Genomic DNA, 16,376 nt, shown 5'->3' with positions numbered 1-16,376 from the left:
TTATCTTCTTTTTTTTCTATTTTTTATCATATCTATTTTTTTATCATGCCTTATTTTAAGTTTACAGTAAACAGTAGCAACACATTTCGGCGACATTTTTTTTTTTTTCTGGCTCACCTCAAAAGGGTACCGTGAGATAGCAGGTGTGTGAAGAACTTAATATAAAAGGTATGACTGTAGATAAGGCCAGCTGTAGCTACCAATACCTCTAGTTGTCACATTTTCCTGACACTCTTGTCTCATTTTCGTCACTACAGAAGGAAGAATTGATAGAGCGGGATTTATGAATTTTTGAATTTTAAAGTCTGAAATAATGTATTATTTCAACACTTTGCAGCTCAGGACCCATTCACTTAAAGTCACTATTCACCTCTCTTACACAATACATACCTTTGCTTTTCAGGAACCTGGTGTCCAGCTTCCTATTTAAAACACCAGAACCGTCCCTCCCAACATACATGATAAAAAACAAACAAAACAAAAACACTCACCTTTTGATCCTTTCCTCTTTCTGAAATTTTTCTTGTGAGTATCTTCGGCTCTTTAAGCCAGAAGTCTGAATCATTTCCTTCAAAATTTGAAGGGTGTGGTTTATTGAGCGCTCTAATTTGTCAGATATCGTAGTTTCTCCATTAAAAATTAGTATACAGAATCTCGGATATCCAATTTTATGTTGTTTTTGGACCAAATGACCATTAATCTTTAGCCATTACCAGACAGGCTATTTTGAGCCTAGCGTGACAGAGAGAGTAGAGCTTTAGAGGCTGTGGAGGTACGTTCCTTGGTTCTGCCTCTCAAAAATTTTGAGCAAGTTACTTAGTCTGTCCGAGCTTCAGCAATTCAAAGAACTACTTAAAAAATGTGAGCCAACACAGGTAAGGATCCATCACAGTGCCTGGCAAATAGTAAATACTCAGCAATAGTTCAGCATTTCCACTTTGGGCTATGACATGGTAGTTTGTAGCAGACCAACATTGTTCCCTCGGAGAGCAACTGGAAAAATCTGAACTACTTATGTCGTCTTCACCCTAAATATCAGAGGGCTTCTAAGGCAACCAGGACTCAGGGGTTGGCTCATGGAAGTAATCATGTTCCAGAAAGAATGCTTTCTGAGGTAAACCAAACTTGATCCATTCTTTCTTTATCCTTGGGTTCTCTGCCACCTTTTGGCATAGAGCAACAAGAGGGAAGGACTTGAGTCCGGGCAGAGCTTTATCAATTGTATGACCTTAAAGGAAGATACATGTGAATCTGGGATTGCTGAGATTTCATAAAGGAGGGAGACTGAGACAAATGAGACCACTATTCACAATCGCTCTCCCCCCCAACCGCCCCGAGGTAGTTGCCAGTTAAGCTGCACAAGGCCAAAGGTTAAGAGGCAATGTGAATAAAAAGCAGATCAGAGATTCTGGCAACCTGACAAGGTCCAAGAAGATCACAATTGAAGTTCATGGCATACCAAGGAGAATCCATGAGAAACACTTCAGGCTCTCTGTTAGGAGATCTAGATAACTATATCCTAAGAAAGAAAACAAATTAGATGTAGGCTGACTCTTACCAACATTGAATTCAGTCACAAAATGAATTGAGCTGATTTGCCTCTCTGTTGTCCTTTAAGATAGGCTGAATCCTCTATGAAGAAATATCACATCCAGAGTCACCGTAATTTTCATACAAAATGTCCAGCATTTGATCCTAAAACAGAGAAGCAAAACCAGACATATTAAGAGACAAGACCAAGAGAAACGACACGTACAACAGAAGTAGGTGGCCCAGGTATTAGGGAAAGCAGGCGTGGACTTAAAAGATTAATAATTAAGGGGCCCCTGCGTAGTTGAGTCAGTTAAGTGCCCGACTCTTGATTTCAGCTCAGGTCATGATCTCACAGTCGTGGGATCAAGCCCCACATTGGGCTCTGTGCTGAGCATGGGGCCTGCTTAGGATTCTCTCTCCCTCTTTCTCTGCCCCTCACCCCTGCTAGCACTCTCTCTCTCTCTCTCTCAAAATAAATAAATAAACACATTAGAAAAATAAATCTTTAAATTAAAAACATTAATAATTCATATAACCAAAGGAACATATAAGATGAGAATTTCACCACTAGAATTGTAAAAACTAAATAGAATTTCTAGCACTGAAAAAGATGACTGAACTTGAAAGCCCAGTAAATAAGTTTAACTGGATATTTGACACAGTTCCAAAGAGAATTAATGAGCTGAAAAATAGACCAGAAGAAAATATCTAGACTGAGGCATGGAGGGAAATAAATACTGGGAAGCAGAGAGGGTTCTGGGAGACTGGAGGAGTCAGAAACACCAGAAACTGTCTCTCCACCTAGGCAACAATTGCACTGGCAGAATCTGTCTAATATAATTAATTTAAAACTCCAGAGTCTATTAAAGGCTTGAAACTTCCAGGGGTAAGGCTTGGATGGTAAATTGAGGTTAATTTCAGTCAGTTTCTCAGCCCCATGGCAGGAAGCTGTGCACATGTTCTCAGAGCAGCTACACACAGTTTATTGGACCCTATCCTCCAATATCAGGGATTTGTGCTCTAATTGCTGGTTGTGGCTTCTGATCACAGAGGTGCAGACAAAGAGGGCGGGTGGCAATTATTTTTCCACTCCCCGCATTGTTGCAAGCCCCCTCCCCTCAAACTAAAGTGATTTCTAGGGGTTTTAAGTGGCCAGTGCCCTTTCTCCCCCTTCATTTTTCTTTTCCCCCATTTGGGAGATAGACAGTTTTTAAAGACGAGGACATTCAAAAGCAACTGCCTATGTGGGGAAAATTAGAAAGTGACCATGTATGCCCAAGGAAAAGTGCAAGCTCAAGAAAGACCTGAGAAGATCTTAAGTTTGCACCTCAGGCTGATCCGTGAACAGAGAGCCTGCAACAATAAAAAAAACAATACACAAAAGCAATAACCGAAACCTTGGGAAAGGGGAAGAATCTGATTTCCAGGATTACCAATTAATTAGATTCGAATGTCCGGCTTTCAACAAAAAGTCACAGGGCATACAAAGAAACAAGAAAGTGAGGCCTGTTCAAAGTAAAAAAATAGATGAACACAAAATGTTCCTGAAAAAGATTTGATAGAAGATCTGCTAGAAAAGCCATTAAAACCATCATTGCCTTAAGGATGTTCAAAGACTTACAGGAAGATGTGGAGAAAGTTAAAAGAAAAAAAAAAAAAAGATATATGAGCACATTGGAAATGCTAATAAAGAGATAGAAAACATAAAAAGGAGCCAAAAAGAAATTCTGGAGCCGAAAAGCACAATACCTAAAATGAAAACTTCACTAAAGGAATTCAAAAGCAGATTTGAGCCAGCAGAGGAAAAAAACCCACAAAGCTAAAGGTAGGAAGGTGAAAATTATCACATGTGAACAGAAAGAAAAAGTATAGAAGCAAAGTGAATACAGTCTAAGTGCTCTGTGGGTTGCTATCGAGCAGGCCCTTTACATGTTATACGAGTTCTAGGAGAAGAGAAGGGGGCACAGGGAACATTTTCTGGAGAAATAATGGCCGAAAACTTCCCATATTTGAGGAAAGACACGAATAGAAACACCTAAGAAGCTCAACACTGTGCAAATAAGATGAACTCAAAGAGACTCACTCCAGGACACGTTATAATCAAACTTTCAAAAGCCGACGATAAAGAGATCATCTGGAAGCAGCCCAAGAGAAGCAACTAATCACGTGCAAGGGAGCCTCACTACAATGATCAGCAGATTTTTTCATCAGCAGCTTTAGAGGCCAGAAGGCAGAGGGTCAATATATCCAAAGCACCTGAAGGAAAAATAAAAAACAAAAAACTTGCCAACCACGGATCCTATATCTGGTAAAACTGTCCTTCAAAAGTGAGGGAGAAATTAAGATATTTCCAGACAAGTAAAAGCTGAAGGAGTTCATTACAACTAGAGCTGCTTTACCAGAAATGCTCACAGGAATCCTGCAAGGTGAAATGAAAGGAAACTAGACAGCAAACTGAAGCCATTTAAAGGAAAAAAAATTATATATATAAAGTTAAATGGAAGCTAGTATTATTTGCAATTTCACTTTTTCTGTTCTACATTGTTTAAGAGACTAATGTCTCTTAGTCTCAAAAAAAAAAAAAAATTATTGTCTAGGGATGCCTGGGTGGCTCAGTTGGCTAAGCATCTGACTCCTGATTCCAGCTCATGATTTCACAGTTCATGGGTTTGAGCCCCACATCAAGCTCCATGCTAACACTGCAGAGACTGCTTGGGGTTCTCTCTCTCTTTCTTTCTTTCTTTCTCTCTCTTTCTCTTTCTCTTAAATTAATCAACTTAAAAAATTATTGTCTAAAAGCTAGTATCACTGTAACTTTGGTTTGTAACTCTACATGTTTTATATATAGTTTAAGAGACTAATGCATTCAAAAGAATTATTTGTTTAGGTTTGGGGACTCACAATGTAAACGATATAATTTTGTGACATCCACAACCAGAGAGGTAGGGACAGAGCTGTCAAGGAGCGGAGTGTGTGTGTGTAACTGCAGTTAATCTGCTATAAATTCAAATTAGAGTGCTATAACTTTAGGATGTTCAATGTGATCCCCATCGTCACCACAAAGAAAATAGCTATAGGGGCGCCTGGGTGGCGCAGTCGGTTAAGCGTCCGACTTCAGCCAGGTCATGATCTCGCGGTCCGTGAGTTCTGGGCTGATGGCTCAGAGCCTGGAGCCTGTTTCCGATTCTGTGTCTCCCTCTCTCTCTACCCCTCCCCTGTTCATGCTCTGTCTCTCTCTGTCCCAAAAATAAATAAACGTTGAAAAAAAAAATTAAAAAAAAAATTAAAAAAAAAATTTAAAAAAAATTTAAAAAAAAGAAAATAGCTATAGAATATATACAAAGGATATGAGAAATAAATTTAAATGTTTTACTACAAAAAAAAATCAACTAAACACAAAAAAAGATAGTAATGCAAGAAATGAGGGACAAAATGCTGTAGGGTCTAAAGAAAATAAATAACAAAATGACAGAAGTCCTTCCTTATCAGTAAATGGATTAAGCTCTCCAATCAAACAAAAGACAGAGATTGCTGAAAAAGCTAAAGTGCATGATCTAACCATATGCTGTCTACAGAATTTTTTTTTTTTTAATTTGAGAGAGCACGTGAGCAGCAGAGAGGGGGCACAGGGAGAGAGAATCTTGAGCAGGCTCCATGACCAGCGTGAAGCCCGATTGGGGGCTCAATCCCATGACCCTGAGATCATGATCTGAGCAGAAATCGAGTCAGATGCTCAACCAACTGAGCCACCCAGGCGCCCCACAATAGACTCACTTTAAATCCAAAGACACAAACAGACTGAAAGTGAGAGAATGGAAATTGGTTACTTTAGCAAAGTAACCAAAAGAGAGCAGAAGTGGCTAGAGGAATATTAGCCAAAATGGACTTTATATCAACACAGGTTAAAAGGATAAAAAACACTATATATTAATAAAAGTTTCAATACAGCAAGAATATATAACAATTATGAACACTGTGGACCTGATGACAGACCAGCAAAATATAGGAAGAAACTGACAGAATTAAAGGGAGAAATAGCTCTATAATAATAAAAGATTTTAATACTTAACTCTCAGTAGATGGAGGTCTTCAACAACATCAGAGAGCAGCTAAATCTAACAGACATTACAGAACACTGTACTCAACCACAAAAGCACTTGCTTTCTTTTCAAATGTGCATAGTGCATTTTCCAGGTTGGACCATATGTAAGCCACAAATTAGGTCTCAATAGATCTGAAAAGACACGTATACGAATCCTTTTCTCCAGCCACAATGGGATGAAATTAAAATTCAACAACAGAAGAAAACTGGAAAATCGACGAGTTAAAAAACACACTCTTAAACAAGCAATACTCTTTGCAACAGATTCAAACTGCAAATAACCCAAATATTCAATGGGGTTATCAATAAATAGTGTTAGGTTTATATAATTGAATATTACCTGCTGTTACATGCATCAGTATGAATGAGTCTTACAGAGATCATGTTGATAAAAAAACGCCAGGCACAAAGAACAGATTTTGTTTGTTTATTTTTTTAAAAAGTTGCTTCCCTTCATATTCTGCTTCCCAAGCTGAAGACATCCCTTGTTACATTTCCACAGAAACTATAATTCAAGGAAGAAATTGGAGGCCCAATGGGTGTCATTTATCTATCATTTGTCTTTGAGAATTTCTGTAAGGATGAGTAGAAACATGTAAAAAACAATACTTAAAACTGAATATTACTTGGTCTAACAAGCATCAAATATTTTTCAAATTGCCTTCTGACATTTAGCAGGATCTTAACTATATTTTTGTGTGTTTAATTAAGTGATATACTAAGTATATAGCATTGAAATCAGATATCTGGAACATACAGGCCATGAGATTTTCTCCAGCTATATGATTGTTCACATTGATCTCGATGTCGTAACTTTGGACCTGCAGTAATAGTAATAATTGCTATCATTAGATGAATACTTACTATGTGCCAAATACTGTGCTGAGTGTTTTATATCCATTACCTCAGCTAAGCCTCACAATAATCCCAGAAAGTAGGTTTTACTATCCTTTTTGCCAAGGTTAAATCATTTTCCAGTGCAGGAGAGGTCACTCGGCCACGATTAGAATCTGGTTGACTCTGACCATGATCAGGCCCCTGCTGGTAACTCCCTTGATAAATGTTGTATCATGTTGGCGTGTGTATCAGTGATTTAAAGGAGTGTCAATTCAATGGTCTGAAACTGTAAATGTAAGTTTTAGTACAAATTTAGCCCTAAGAGTACCTATTTCCCATCCCTTGGCCTCTACTCTCACTTGACCCTCGTGAGATACTATAGCAGTAATAAGAAAAAAAACCTAGATATATCATGAGGAAGAAGTCCTCAATCCATTTGCTTATCTCACCAAAGGGTCCATATCCCCAAACAGGGTTATCATCAAGCATTTTGGACCCTGTCTTTGCTTTCTTCTCCTGGGAATGGAGTAAAGAGGAAAGTTGTACGGTAGCATTCAGAATGACAAAGCGTATGCTTAGATAGTCTATAAATCAAAGGATATTTGTACTTAGATTATTTTTTCTTTTTACCGTTTTACTCAGCTCTTGTTTGAAAGGTTCCAATCTTTTGTGTCTAATGAAAGATTCCTTTGTCGTGTCACATTGGGAAGAGTATTGTCATACGCATGTTCCTCAGTTGCCGGGACTCAGACTCCTGTCCTTAGATCGTAGGAAGGACGTGTTGTCATGACCTTGGACTGTGTTGGTGAAATATGTTCTCTCTGAAGATAACAGTCTCATTGAAAAATGAATCTGCACTTCCATAGGTTGAAGAAGAATTTCAGCTCCTGCACCCTGCTGTAGCAAGAGTACTAATAAAAACCTTGAACCCATTACTCATGTATGAGAACAAAGAGACCTTTATTGAAAATCAAATAAAAGGTATAGAGAGTCAGGCAGCACATTAAGTGAAGATTCCAGCCTTCTTCTTCGCTCATATTGCTTTTCATGGCATTGAGATTAAAGGTTTGATAGAATTCAACACAGTGACCTTTGCAAGGCTTGATTTTGCTATATCTGCAGAGTCTATTCACCTCTTCACCCAGAACTGACCTTCACTTCTCGACAAGATGTCTGTCTTCATTGTACCTTTCATGCCTATCTCAGTCCTCACCAACAAAATAGGTACTTTTAAAACAGTTTCTCAGGCCTTTCTGCATTCAATACGCATTCATTTACTCACTCACTCAACATGTGTTGAGTGCCTACTAACACTGAGGATTAAAATAAACAGATAAACAAAAAAATTGGTCTGGCTACAGTGTGCTCACTATCAAAGAGAAGATATAAACACATAATTAAAAACGTATTCGTGTAGCAAAGTTGATGATTGAACACTATATTTTTCTCTTTATTTTCTTCTTTCTTTCTTTCCTTTCTTTCTTTCTTTCTTTCAGAGAGAGAGAGAGAAAGAGAGAGAAAGAGAATGAGTGGGGAGGGGCAGAGGTCAAGTGCAGGAGAGAGAATCTTAACTAGATTCCATGCCCAGCACAGAGTCCAATGCAGGGCTCCCTCCCGTGACCATGAGAGGATGATCTGAGCCAAAATCAAGAGTCAGACTCTTAACTGACTGAGCCACCCAGGCACCTCTGAAAACTATAGTTTTCAAATAAAAAAGTAATTTATTTAATTTATAAAATCTATTTCCCTAGTCCACCCCTCTGCCCCCCGCCCTTCATCCAGCAGGGCCAAAAGAAAAACTTAAGTTCAACATTTAATGGTATCTCAGACTCCTGGGGAGCAAATAGTCTCTTAAAGATAACTCAGTCTCTTTGGGGATGTTGATGCTCAATCTTTCCACTTGCTTTCCATCCCCCTGGCTTTCTTCTAGGATAGCATCTGAGCACATCAGGGAGGGGCTTCAAATCTCAAAGAGGAGAGAGATCCTAAGACCCACAAATAAGATCCACAATCCATAAATAAGTCCTGTTTTTATTTCTAGGTCCTCTGTGACAAGGCTTCTGGTTGGGACCAATTCCTGGCTTCCCTTTTGCAGGTATTATTGATGAAAGTATGATTTCTTGGTCTTAGATGCATAGGCCAATGTTCACCATGGCTTCCTAAGCCACACTTTGGTGCGATCCAGCACACCCGTCTCAGTTTTCAGCCCGTGGGTTCAGCTCTCCAGCACTGGGATCCTTTTTACAAGTCTCCTCATCACTTGCCACAACAATACCATACAGGTGCAATGGTTCAACTCATTTACTTTCCTTACCCCCCATCGTCCACACCATTGGCATGTGAACCTCTGGGTCTCTTCTATACACTTAAGGAATTGAGGGAGTCTTCCTTCAGAGGGCTAACTCAGGCCTCATAAGCAAACCAAGCCTTTCCATGTTTTGTTTGCTTTTTCTTGATACAGGATAAAACTCTGTGAGGTCATCTCTTCCTGAAGTTCCAAATAGGAAATAGAAAAGCCCTTGGAGTTGGAGCGATGGGGGGAGGGGAGGGAATCTCTATGGGAGAATGCCTAAGAAACGGATTCTGACCATTTACTTCCTCCCATCTCTTTTTTCTTTCCTTTTCTTTTTTTTTTCCCACGATCTCTTACTCCAGAAGGTGGGATTTTTCACTTTCCTATATGGAAAGGACATGTGTCTTCTGAATTCTCTCTACCCGTGGGAATTTGATGCTCAGGTCAACCTTTCCTGGCCCTTGATGATTTTTAAAGAGTAGAAAAAGTTAGAGGTTTATTTTGCTCCCTCTACAATGCTTGGCTTCTAAGAATATTGTCGTAAAGATTACTCAAAAATCCCATTTTGGGTAGCCAGTGATTAAATATCACCTCTTTCTTTGCTGTTCCTGTTTGGTATCTCCAGTAGATGGATATCGCTAAATAACTAGAAAGCTACATTCATGGAAATATAACAAGAAAGCTTCACATTTTCATATTTATTATATATTATGTATATTTATACATCTTCTGAAATTTAAAATAGATTACATATTTGTAGTTTTATAATATGTTATATGCTATTATATAAAACAGTCAAAGATTGCTTCTCAGCCTTATGGCTAAGATCAAGTGTAGTATCTGTTCTTATCAGTTTAATAAAACAGTCAAAGAATATTCGATTGGCTTCTGTGATTGAGTGAACAAACAAGAGTTGGACTGGCTGTAGTTATCACAGTCAGGTGCCATTTATTACTATCGTTTATGCCAAACAGAAACTCCTAGAAAAGCAGAAATAGAACAGATCCTTTTTGACAATAAGACAATATAGTTAAAAATTACATTTAAAAAAGTATAACATAAATTATGACAATTAAAATTAATCTTTATTAAAATTTTATTTTTATTTACTTATTTGAAAGAGTGTGTACAAGCATGCATCACAAGAGCATGGGAGGGGCAGAGAGAGAATTCCAAGCAGGATCTGTGCTTTCAGTGTGGAACCCTACATGGGGCTCAATTGCAGGAACATGAGATCATGACCTGAGCCGAAATCAAGGGCTGGATGCTCAACCGACTGAGCTATCCAGGCGCCGCAGAAAATTAACATTTTAAATTTGTAAAAATACATGAACCGAAGCATAATGAAAACTAGAATTATAAAATATTTAGAAAGTTATATAGACTCCTGGTAAACATGGCAAGTTGAGTAGGCAAACGCCAAACCAATGAAAGGAATGACTGAGTCAGAAAGGAGACCCTGAAGGAGCCTCCTGAAAAATAACTTGCACTGAGTTTTCCTCTGGTGACTTGATCCTCTCTCTTTGCTGTAATTGTTAAAAATTTCACAACTGTTTGAATATGTGTGAGCTTCTTTTAAGCTCCTGCTAAGGATTTGATATGTTCCTTTTCATGTCTTTTTTCAATTCTGGAAAATTTTTTAGTTCTTATCTCTACCATAATTGGCTCTCTCCCATTCTCTCTGTGCCCTCTGTCTGGAATTTTTTTAAACAACATATATCAGAATTGGTGATTACATCTTTCATGTTCCTAACTTCTCTATCCTATATTGTCTCTGTCTCTCGATATGGTGTTTTGAGAAACTTGACTTCCTCAGACCTATTTTCCAATTCTTTTTTTTATTTTTGTTTTTTTATTAAAATGTTTTATTTATTTTTGAGACAGAGAGAGACAGAGCATGAGCAGGGGAGGAGCAGAGAGAGAGGGAGACACAGAATCTGAAGCAGACTCCAGGCTCCAAGCCGTCAGCACAGAGCCTGATGCAGGGCTTGAACTCACGAACCGTGAGATCATGACCTGAGCCAAAGTCAGATGCTTAACCGACTGAGCCACCCAGGCACCCCCTATTTTCTAGTTCTTGACCTCTTTCTTGAGCAGGGTCTGGTTTGTTGTTCAACCTGAGTTATTTTATTTCAATGACTGCCTACATTAATTGATTCTTTTCCATTCTGTCCTATTCTTGCCCAATGACTTCTAACACATCTTTTATTTTTTGAAATACTCTGAACATATTTATTTAATCTCTTTTAGATTATTATCTTTCATTAAGGTAAAAAAATTCCCACTTATGCATCCAGTGCCTTCCCTCAAGTTGGTTTGCCCATTTTTGATGTTTGTGATTTTAGTATGAGTAAATATAAAAATAATCACTGAATTGTTATAATTAAAAATCAAGCTTGACCAAAAATCTAGGCAAAAATTACATGGAAAATAAGAGCGTGGAGTTAAATCATTCTAAGGTTTTTTAGACTGTTTAATAGGAAGATATAGATAATGATTAAATTTTAAACTATTAAATTAAATTAATGTTACAGATTTGAGGTTAACCACTAAAAGAACATAAATGGAATGTATAATTCCAAAACCACTAGAGGAAAATAAAGAATTTAAAAAATTCAATAAAATCAATAGAAAGCAAAAAAAAAAAGAGAGGGGGGGATATAGAGAGAAGCATGGTAAATATAAAACACAAAATCAAGTATATCAATACTCAAAATATTACAAACAGATTTAATTAATTATTAAAAGTCCAAATTGGTCAGACAATATTTAAAGGACAAATCCAGCACTATGATACCAACAAAAGACACACTTAAAGTAAATTGCACCAACAAGATAAGTAAGTCCAGGGCAGGTAAGGTATCATGGTGACCATAGTTAACAATATTAAATTTTATATTTGAAAGAGAGAGTGGATTTTTAAAGTTCTCATCAGAAGAAAAAAAATGTAACTAAGTGTGGTGACGGATGTTAACTAAATTTATTTTAATCATTTCACAATACATATACCTATATCAAACCATTATGTTTTATGCTTAAAACTATATACAGTGTTATGAGTCAATTATACTTCAGTTTAAAAGAGTAGATTATACCTAAAGACTAAAAAATAAGAGGATGGAAATATTAATAAATGAAGGGATTAAATAAACGCTGGTTTAGTCACATGACAAAATACCATACAGCAGCTAAAAACAAATGAGCTCTCCATATCCAGATGTATCAATATATCAATCAATCTATATAGGTCCATTAGTATAGTTTTTGAAAATTGAATATAAAAGATGCAGAAGTATACATCGGTATGGTAGTATTATAACTACTTTAATAAGTGCTCTAAAAGCATAAAATAGGGGCGTCTGGGTGGCTCAGTCAGTTAAGCGGCTGACTTCGGCTCAGGTCATGATCTCGCGGTCCGTGAGTTCGAGCCCCGCGTCGGGCTCTGTGCTGACCACTCAGAGCCTGGAGCCTGTTTCAGATTCTGTGTCTCCCTCTCTCTGACCCTCCCCCGTTCATGCTCTCTCTCTCTCTCTGTCTCAAAAATAAATAAACGTTAAAAAAATTTTAAAGCATAAAATAATACTGTATTATTTTATGTATGTTATGTTATGTATATGTATATTATTCATGAATTTGTAGACTTGTAAATTTAAAGGTGTGGAATTGACAGTCATATCAAATTCATGGTGATGATTGCCTCTGTGAAAAGAAGGAGAAAAATTATCATGGAACAAGAAACAAAGACAACTTCAACTTCATAATGTTTTATTTTTGCCAAATCCTAAGAAAAAGTAAAAACTAAAATAATGAATACACTATTTAATAAAGTAGTAATAATAGGAACATTATTATCAAGGAACATATTCTATGTGCCAGATATATATAATATTAATTATGTAAGTTATTTAAGAAATAAAGAACGATAGAAGGAACTTATAATCATTGATTAAAAAATGTAAAAGCATTGTAAGAGAATACATCCTATAATTTTATCCTATAACTTGAAAGTAAATAAGCAAAGTGTTTCAGGAAAATGAAAATAAAATGTACCGCCCCTAGAAATGGTAAAAATATTTACTGGATCAAAATTCAATGAATAAATAAAGACATTTGTTAAATAATTGTCCCTTCAAAAGACACTGGAGCCAAGTAATTTTATGGATGCATTTATCCAAACATTCAGGGAACAAATAATTCTGGGCTTTTTAAATTGTTCTAGAACATAGAGAAAGAGGGAATGCTCCCAATTTCTTTTTTTTCTTTTGATAGCTAACAAAACTCTGATACCAAAATTTTATAGAGAAGTGCAAAAACCAAAGGACTCACCAATTTCCCAAACAACCTAAAATATTTCTTAAAAGACTAAGTTATAATGACTAAGCAGGATTTGTTCTAAGAAGAAATGAGTGGTTTGATATTAGGATATGTATTACTATCATTCATCAAAAGAAAAGCATCAGAAGAGATGCTGAAGAGGCAGTTAATAAAATTCAACATCTATTCTCATAAAAGCTTTAAAAATAAGATTAGAGAGTAACTTTTTAGCATGATAAGATACACAGCTTAAAATAATTGAACAATATCATGTCTTATGATGATGTAACTCTACAGAAAGTCAGGAATAATGAAAAGAGCCTATGATCACAAAGGTTGTGTAGGATTGTCCAAGAAATGCCAGCTAACACAATTAAATAAGAGAACTGTGTAATGTTGGAAAGAGGAAGCACACTTATCAAGTGTTATAAAATGATATGATTGTCCACCTGAATAGCCTGAGAAAATCAACAGAAAAAAACCCTTAGAACCAATGAGTTCAATACTGTAGTGACTTACAAATTAAAATTTAAAAGTTCCATAGTTTTTTCACATTTCAAGTATAGTCAGATACAATATACAATATTAAATAAAATACCCTAATCATAATGGTAATAAAATGTCAAATGCCTAATGATAAAATGAAAAAGACATGTATAGGACTTACAAAAGGCCAACTATAATCCACTCTTGAAGGAAATCAAAGGAGACTTGCTTTGAAGAGGAGAAACATAGCACATCTCCAGATGAAAATACTCAATATGTTAAAAATGTTGATTAGTCCTGGGGGACGCTGGGTGGCTCAGTCAGTTAAGCATCTGACTTTGGCTCAGGTCATGATCTCGTGGTTCCTGAGTTTGGGCCCCATGGGGGACTCTGTGCTGACAGCTCAGAGCCTGGAGCCTGCTTCAGATTCTGTGTGTCTCTCTCTCTGACCCTCCCGCACTCGTGCTCACTCTCTCTCTCTCTCTCTCTCTCTCTCTCTCTCTCCCTCCCTCCCTCCCTCTGTCTCAAAAATAAACATTAAAAATCTTTTAAAAATTAAAAAAATAAATTAAAAATGTTGATGAGTCCTGAATAAATCAGTAAATTTAATGTAGTTGCAACAATAGTTACTTTTTTTTCAATTTCCAAAATTATTTTAGAGTTAAGCTAGAACAAAGATACAAGTCCAATTTTCTAAAGTGTATTCTGGCAAATTGCATCAAAAAATGTATGCTTTGATATAATAAATTCAGCTTTTAGGAGTAAATTTCTAAAACATAATCAGGCAGGAGCACAGCAATGTATATACAAGAATATTCATAAAAGTATTTTTTATAATGGAAAAATGTGAAAAGAACTAAGTAATAGGATAATGATTAAATACATTATAAATTTATTGAATACCATGCAGCTATTAAAATAATGAAGTCATTGGAGTACACTAGTTTGGGATGATGTTCACAAGGTAGGAGGGTTTTTTTTGTTATGTTTAACTTTTAATTCCACGATAGTTTACATACAGTGTTATATTAGTTTCAGGTGAACAATATAGTGATTCAACAATTCCATACATCACCCCTGTGCTCATCACAAGTGTCCTCCTTAATGCCTGTCACCTATTTCACCCATCCCCCCACTCACCTCCCCTCTGGTAACCATCAGTTTGTTCTCTATAGTTAAGACTCTGTTTCTTGGTTTGCCTCTCTCTCTCTCTCTCTCTCTCTCTCTCTCTCTCTCTCTCTCTCTCTTTTTGGCTTTCCTCATTTGTTTTGTTTCTTCAATTCCACATATGAGTGAAATCATTTCATGTTTGTCCTTCTTTGAGTTATTTCGCTGAGAATATACTCTCTTGCTTCATTCATGTCATCGCAAATGGCAAGATTTTGTTGTTTTTTATGGTTGAATAAAAATTTTTATGGCTGTTTTTATGGCTGAATAGTACATTCATTGAATATAATATCACATTCTTTATCCATTCATCTATCGATGGATACTTGGGCAGCTTCCATAATTTGGCTATTGCAAATAATGATGTTATAAACATCGAGGTGCATCCCTTTGAATTAGTGTTTCTGTATTTTGGGGGTAAATAGTAATGCAATTACTGAATCATAGGGTAGTTCTATTTTTAACTTTTTGAGGAACCTCCATACTGTTTTCCACAGTGGCTGCACCAATCACATTCCCACACGCTCGCCAACCTTGTTTCTTGTGTTGTTGGTTTTAGCCATTCTGCAAGGTGTGAGGTGATATCTCATTGTGGTTTTGATTTCCATTTCCCTGATGATGAGGGACGTTGAGCATCTTTTGATGCTGATGTGTTGGTTGGTCATCCAAATGTCTTCTTTGCAGAAATGTCTGTTCATGTTTTCTGTCCATTTTTAATTAGATTGTTTGTTTTTTGGTGTTAAGTTGTATAAGTTCTTTCTATATTTTGGATGCTAACCTTTTATCAGATGTCATTTGCAAATATCTTCTCCCGTTAAGTAGGTTGTCTTTTAGTTTTGTTGATTGTTTCTTTTGCTGTTAAGAAGCTTTTTATTTTGATGTAGTCCCAATAGTTTACTTTTGTTTCCCTTGCCTCAGGAAACATATCTAAAAAAAAATTGCTATGGCCCATATCAGAGAAATTACTGGCTGTGCTCTCTTCTAGGATTTTTTTTGCTTTCAGGTGTCACATTTAGGTCTTTAATCCATTTTGAATTTATTTTTGTGTATGGTGTTAAGAGAGTGGTCCAATATCCTTTTGCATGTAGCTCATCAGTTTTCCCAACACCATTTGTTGAAGAGACTTTTTCCCATTGCACATTCTTTCCTGCTTTGTCAAAGATTAATTGATCACATAATTGTGGGTTTCTTTCTGGGTTTTCTATTCTTTTCCATTGACCTATGTGTCTATTTTGTGCCAGTACCATACTATTTAGATTACTAGAGCTTTGTAATATAACTTGAAGTCTGAAATTGTGATACCTCCAGGTTTTCTTTTCTTTTCTTTTTTAAATGTTTGTTTATTTTGAGAGAGAGAGAGAGCACATGTGTGCAAGTAGGAGAAGGGCAGAGAGAGAGGGAGAGAGAGAATCTCGAACAGGCTTCATGCTGTCAGCGATGAGGCTGACACAGGTCTCAATTCTACAAACTGTGAGATCATGACCTGAGCTGAAATCAAGAGTTGGACACTTAACCCACTGAGCCACCCAGGCTCCCTCAGCTTTGCTTTTCTTTTTCACAATTGCTTTGGCTATTTGAGGTCTTTTGTGGTTCCATATAAATTCTAGGATTTTTTTTATCCTAGTTCTGTGAAAAATGCTGTTG

At 36.6% G+C, this 16,376-nt stretch overlaps 1 pseudogene; it reads left to right on the top strand.

Annotated features, from left to right (window-relative positions):
* The first annotated feature begins 9,566 nt into the window (after window positions 1-9,566).
* On the top strand, window positions 9,567-9,747 carry LOC122476654 (annotated as a pseudogene).
* Window positions 9,748-16,376: the final 6,629 nt, after the last annotated feature.

This window comes from Prionailurus bengalensis, chromosome E4 (assembly GCF_016509475.1).
Source record: "Prionailurus bengalensis isolate Pbe53 chromosome E4, Fcat_Pben_1.1_paternal_pri, whole genome shotgun sequence".
Taxonomy (NCBI): domain Eukaryota; kingdom Metazoa; phylum Chordata; class Mammalia; order Carnivora; family Felidae; genus Prionailurus; species Prionailurus bengalensis.
Note: the sequence above shows the minus strand (reverse complement) of the source record. Positions and strands in the feature narration are given on the sequence as shown.